Source organism: Polypterus senegalus, chromosome 10 (assembly GCF_016835505.1).
Source record: "Polypterus senegalus isolate Bchr_013 chromosome 10, ASM1683550v1, whole genome shotgun sequence".
Taxonomy (NCBI): domain Eukaryota; kingdom Metazoa; phylum Chordata; class Cladistia; order Polypteriformes; family Polypteridae; genus Polypterus; species Polypterus senegalus.
In genome coordinates, this window is record NC_053163.1 from 37956177 (window position 1) to 37962176 (window position 6000).

A 6000-nucleotide genomic window follows, 5' to 3' on the forward strand; every position below is an offset into this window, starting at 1 on the left:
GAATTTTAGATAAAAGGGAACTATGCTGTGCTTTGAATAGAAATCACAATAATAACGGGCCTGTGTCATTTTTAAATTGTAAATCTCATGGTGGTGTTTTATTTGTAGGAAAAGAGTCCTGGAGTAATAAAGTGGGAGAAAAGAGGAAGACCATGTGAAGAAGGCAGGATTCACTTTGGTGGGTGAATGGAGCAAGAAATACTGTAGAAAGCAGCCAAAAAGCTGGTTACATTTTCTTTTCCCCTGTTTTCTGGGGTTTTTATATCTGCTAATATCCCTTGTATGATTTGTTTGTCCTCCATTGTATTTTATTTGTATTTTATCTTTGTTACCTTTTTGTTTAAAATAAAGACTCCATTTTATCACATTGCTCTACTTTTGTTTCTTTCTTTTCAGTCAATTTAATTGACTTCCTTCTTTCTTCATTGACTGCACACTGATTATCAAAAACCTATTAATAAATATTACAAACTTTCCTAATTATTCACACTAAATTAAGGGTTTGGATATTGAATTAATTATTTTACACCAAGAGAAATACTGTTGCATTATGGTGATCAGGCCTTTACCTTCAAATAAAAACATTACATTTTACCCAGAAATGTGGTAGAATGTTTTTATGCTCACTGAGGAACCCAGAGTTATAAGTATTAAGGTTAATGGCATATTTTTCATGAGTATCTTCAAAACAGACGATTCATATAGTGAGAGATTCAACTAAAGCTAGTGGCACATTACACAACCTCTACGCAGAGGGGATGTTAACTTTGACAACTGCCGTTGTTGATCTTATTGCCCAAAGTCTAAGGCTTCTAAAATCATCCAGTACTTTACAGTGTACTGCTAAGTCCTCAGTGTGCACTCTTCTTCTTTTGGAACTTGGATCAGAACTGTGCTTTCTGGCAGCCTAACTCCCCAGTAATGCCTGCCAAGTGTTTCCTGAGCCTTTCAGTGTGATGAGTTGACTAACTATTTTGTAAACACTTTGTCTGCTATAGCCTCATGACGTCACTTCCACTTCCTATCTTGGTACCTTATTTTGTATAATGTACATTCTTAGGCACCACTGTGTTATCGTGGAATTTCGTCTTAATATACAGTGGAACCTCGGGTCACGACCATAATTCGTTCCAAAACTCTGGTCATAACCCGATTTGTTTGTGAACTGAAGTATTTTCCCCCATAGGATTGTATGTAAATACAATTAATCCGTTCCAGACTGTACGAACTGTATGTAAATATATTTTCTTTAAAGATTTTTAAGCACAAAAAATGGTTAATTATAGCATAGAATGCACAGTGTAATAGTAAACTAAATGTAAAAACATTGAATAACACTGAGACAAACAACAGGGGCCTCATGTATTAACGGTGCATACGCACAGAAATGTTGCGTAAGAACTTTTCCACGTTCAAATCGCGATGTATAAAACCTACACTTGGCGTAAAGCCACGCACTTTTCCACGGTACCTCATGCCTTGTCGTGCAAAGTTCTCCGCTCGGTTTTGCAAACTGGCGGCACCCAGCGTCAAAGCAGTGCTACTGTTCTTGTGTGATTACTCATTATTTTCATGACGCGGCTTTATAAATACACAGAAACTAACCGCATATTGTTTATTAGTGTAATGCATCTGATTGTAATTAACTCGTAACAATATAATGGTCCAGGGAACAGCCATAGTATTCCAAATACCATAACTGCTTTAGCGTTGTTACTCTCACTTCTTCTTCTTCTTCTTCTTTCAGCTCCTCCCGTTAGGAGTTGCCACAGCGGATCATCTTTTCCATATTACTCTCACTGCACGACTCGGAGTATTTATATCACTGTATCTGAGTGTGAATCACAGCAGCAGCTGATCAGAAAGAGAATTATCGGTATACAGCTTTAAGGACACGCTACCTCAGCCACTGCAAAACGTTTTAAAGCCTTTCCTGTACGGACCTCGCGGTTCAGAAACAGTTTAATCCCAAGAACTTTAAATGCACTCAATCAATTGCTCCTTGTAGAACGGTTTGTACTTATAAGTACAATCACCCCACTGTAAACTTGCACTACAGTTATAATATCGCACAACCTGAGCCACTTTATAAAGCGCGTATTTACATATGATGACGATATCATTTTTAAGGTGAAATGCAGCAAAATATGTTTGTTAAATTATACACATAAAACTTTAACTTCATTTAAATAATCTATATTCTTCACTGGGAGTGTCGTGAAGGATAGAATAATTAAACATGTACTACAAAGATATTTCAATGTTCTTTAAACGTTTTGAAGAATCGGCTAAGCTTACAGATGGCTTAACTTCTATTACAGAGCTGATTGTGTGGCGATCGGTTACTTGGGGAAAGAAAAGCAAGGACTCTTGGGCGCCGCCAATATATATTGAATATAAAACAGAAAGAGAAAATAACAACACAGCTAAAAACGCAGCGACAAATTTTGACAAAAGATAAATGCTTGTCATGAGCACGAGGCTCATGAAACACATGTTTAATAATGTGCTTTAGCTCATATCATCATGAAAATGACATCACGTATACATCTCAGTATTTTAGTTATTCAGAGAGCTGTAATATCACAAATGTAATGGACTCTGTGTCCAGTTAGAGGAAGAGAGCCAGTTTAAGAAGCAAGTAGTGATTCACACACATAGATCACATACGAGTAGAAGATCAAATACAAAACAAAAGCATTTAACGTGCTACTTTAATTACGATGTAATTTTGGGAAACTGGTTAATTAAACGATTTTAAGATGAAATGTATAATGTTCTACTAAATGACAAAATAAACTACGTGATTAAAGTGGAAAATTCGAGATTAAAGTTGACATTTCGTGCTTTTTCCCCACCGTGTGCCTTTTTTCTCTGTACCCTAATAAACTTTTATATGACACTCAGACAGTGGGCTACAACTCTTCTTTTCACGGCAACTTTGATATGTGACTTCTTTTTTATTTCCGGCACTGTGCGATTTTGTGAATGTGAGCTTTCAAGTTTCTCCAACACGCTGTGTCACTCGATCAACTTCATTTTGTTGATTATACCACGGTTTATTTGAACAAATAGTATGTTTTTCCTTTGCCTCCACTTGGTATTCGCTGAAATTCTTATATTTTCCCCGTGCTTTTCCCATTGTCTTTTCACAGAAGGCTGCGCTTAAGGGCGATTTATATTAATTTGCATATTCAAATAGGCGTAATTCTGGGAGGATTTGGGGCGTTACATAATGCGCGTGCACGAGCGTTAGTTTTCACGCTGATCGGGATTTATGTAACGAAAGAACGTGGAAGTTGGAGTACGCACAGATTCCTGCATCTGGATTTTTCTGTGCGTAAGCACATTTCGGCTTTTGTGCTTACGCCATGTTATAGTGCGAGTTCTACGCACGGCGTTATACATGAGGCCCCTGGGCTCCCTGCTCAGTTGCATGCGAGCTTGTGCTCACTCTCACTCTCTCTCCCTCTCCCTCTCTCTCTCGCTTTCGCTCTTACTCTCTCTCTCCTGCACCGGCTTTCTCCTCCTGCTTCCTGCCTCCTTCTTCTTTTTCCCTTTAGCTGACTCGCGCTTCTGTTTATGAAGAGGACATGGTAGTTGTGGCAATCAGCAGCTCCTGGAAACAATTATGGATGCGGACCGCTTCTCACCTGTGCACTTAGGTGAGAAACAGCCACATCACGAACTCCTCAGGAAACCGCTTCGGCCACACACCACCACGCCCCCTCGCTAAGCCGCGAGTGCAGTGATTATTTATTAAAACTGGCCTTTTTGATGGGAGCTGTGGACCCGCTATACCACAGGAGGAAGCTGGGTTGAGAGGAGGTTACAGTTTTGAGGGAGAGTCCCTCTGCGTGATGCACCGAGAACAATTTACAGTACAGGGAGAGATTGAACACGTGCGGAAATCATCGGCGTGTACGAACCGGAAGGGAAACTGGCTTGTTCGTCACTCAAGTGTGTGGTCATGAACAGATGCTAAAGTTTGGCAAACTTTTTGGTCGTAACCCGATTTGTATGTGTTCAGAGATGTTCGTGAACCGAGGTTCCACTGTAGCTGCTTTATAGCGCCCAATGCACAGGATTATCTGCTCATGGACACCTGCTTTAAGCAAAGAGACTTCCTTAAGCATAAGCTACGCCTGTGCCAGTCACCAAAGCAGGCATCCACACACAATGCTGCTACTGTTGGAAAATATCTTTTCCTCAGCTGCTAACCCAGGTGCTATTAACACTATACCTTGAATATTTTTGTCATAAAGGTGTCTGTTATTTTGATTTGCCTGTGCTATTGTTTCTGTTGACCATATTGTTTATTGGAGTGTTAGATGCCTGCTTTATAGCACCCCACGTGTACAGCCTTACCTGCACGTGGGCATCTGCCTCAAGCAAAGAGACTTGCAAGCTCTGCACAAGCGGACCAAACGGTTGTCTTCAGATCTGAGCCACTCTGCTTTCTATTGAATTCATCTCTTCTCAACTGCTAACCCCTGTGTACCTTAACCCAATCAAACAGTATAAAATTAATATTATAAAGCAACATTAGTAAAAATACAGTAAAATCGCTGGCAGCAAAAGTACAAAATGTAATTGAAAAGAGACTTTAAAGGTTAAGAAATGTATTTGAAAAAGTGTCTTATTGAAAACACTTATGCAAAAAATGAAGGTGATGGAAGAGGAGTCTTCAAGTCTGGGTGCAGAGCTGCTTTAGATTCGTGTTCAGTCCGCAGAGGTTCTTCTCAGTTTCTTTGGGATCTTCTCCTTCTCGGTTCTCCTTGCTTTTCTATCTCCTGCTCTACTCTGCTTGCCTTCCTTCCCTACCTTCTTTCTTTCCGCCCAGCAAGTACCCAAACATAAAGGCCTAACTTCACCATTAAATTAACAATGATTACAAGAATTATCAAATGAGTGTTTGCCTAATGAAGACTTTTCAACGTTCCTTACATTTTTTGAACACTTGGTGGTCCAAGGTAATTGCAGATTTAACTTTCATGAAGGGGTTTATTGTGTGGTTTGATACGGCTGTTATATACAGTAATTTCTCCTCGATTGCGGGAGTTGTGTTCCAGAACCCCCCGCGATAGGTGAAAATCTGCGAAGTAGAAACCATATGTTTGTATGGTTATTTTTATATATTTTAAGCCCTTAGAAACTCTCCCACACTGTTTATAAATATTATCCGCACAGTTATACAGTAAACCTTCGTTTATCGCGGTTAATCCACTCCAGACAGATAAATAAATTTCCAGGATTCTTTATTTATAAATCTGATATTTTCGCAGTTAGAGCATAGAAAACCTGTTTACGACCTTCTAAATACGTTTTTTAACATTATTAGAGCCCTCTAGACATGAAATAACACCCTTTAGTCAAAAGTTTAAACTGACAAGACAGAGATGACAGTTCTTTCTCATAATTAAAAGAATGCAAACATATTTTCTCTTCAAAGGAGTGTGCTCGTCAGGAGCAAAGAATGTCAGAGAGAGTGAAAGAGACAGAGAAAAGCAAACAATCAAAAATCAATACGGGCTATTAGAGCTTTGAAGTGTGCGAAGCACCACGCGAGAAGCATATCTTATATCATTGAGGAGTTTTATTTAATACGTAATACATGCTCTGATTGGGTAGCTTTTCAGCCATCCGCCAATAGCGTCCCTTGTATGAAATCAACTGGGCAAAGAAACTGAGGAAGCATGTAGCATAAATTAAAAGACCCATTGTCTGCAGAAATCCGTGAACCAGCGAACAATCGGTGATATATATTTAGATATGGTTACATTTAAAATCCGCAATGGAGTGAAGCCGCGAAAGTCGAAGTGTGATATAGCGAGGGATTACTGTATGTTTAATTATTCCATCCATCGATCCAGGTCACACCCACCCCAGCAAGCATCAGGCATGAAGCAAGAACAATCCCTGGATGGGGTGCCAGCAGTGCCATCTTAACAAAGGAGCCCACATGGGCCCATCCCATCATAATCTTGCATTACATATGAA

At 39.5% G+C, this 6000-nt stretch overlaps 1 protein-coding gene across 1 annotated transcript in view; it reads left to right on the forward strand.

Moving 5' to 3' along the window:
• The window catches only part of LOC120537091 (palmitoyltransferase ZDHHC15B-like), a 45521-nt gene extending 45170 nt beyond the window's left edge, over positions 1 to 351 (forward strand). Inside the window, exon 12 of the mRNA XM_039765736.1 lies at positions 109 to 351. The gene's annotated coding sequence lies outside the window, so the exon portion shown is untranslated. The remainder of the gene's footprint in view (positions 1 to 108) is intronic.
• The last annotated feature ends 5649 nt before the right edge of the window (positions 352 to 6000 follow it).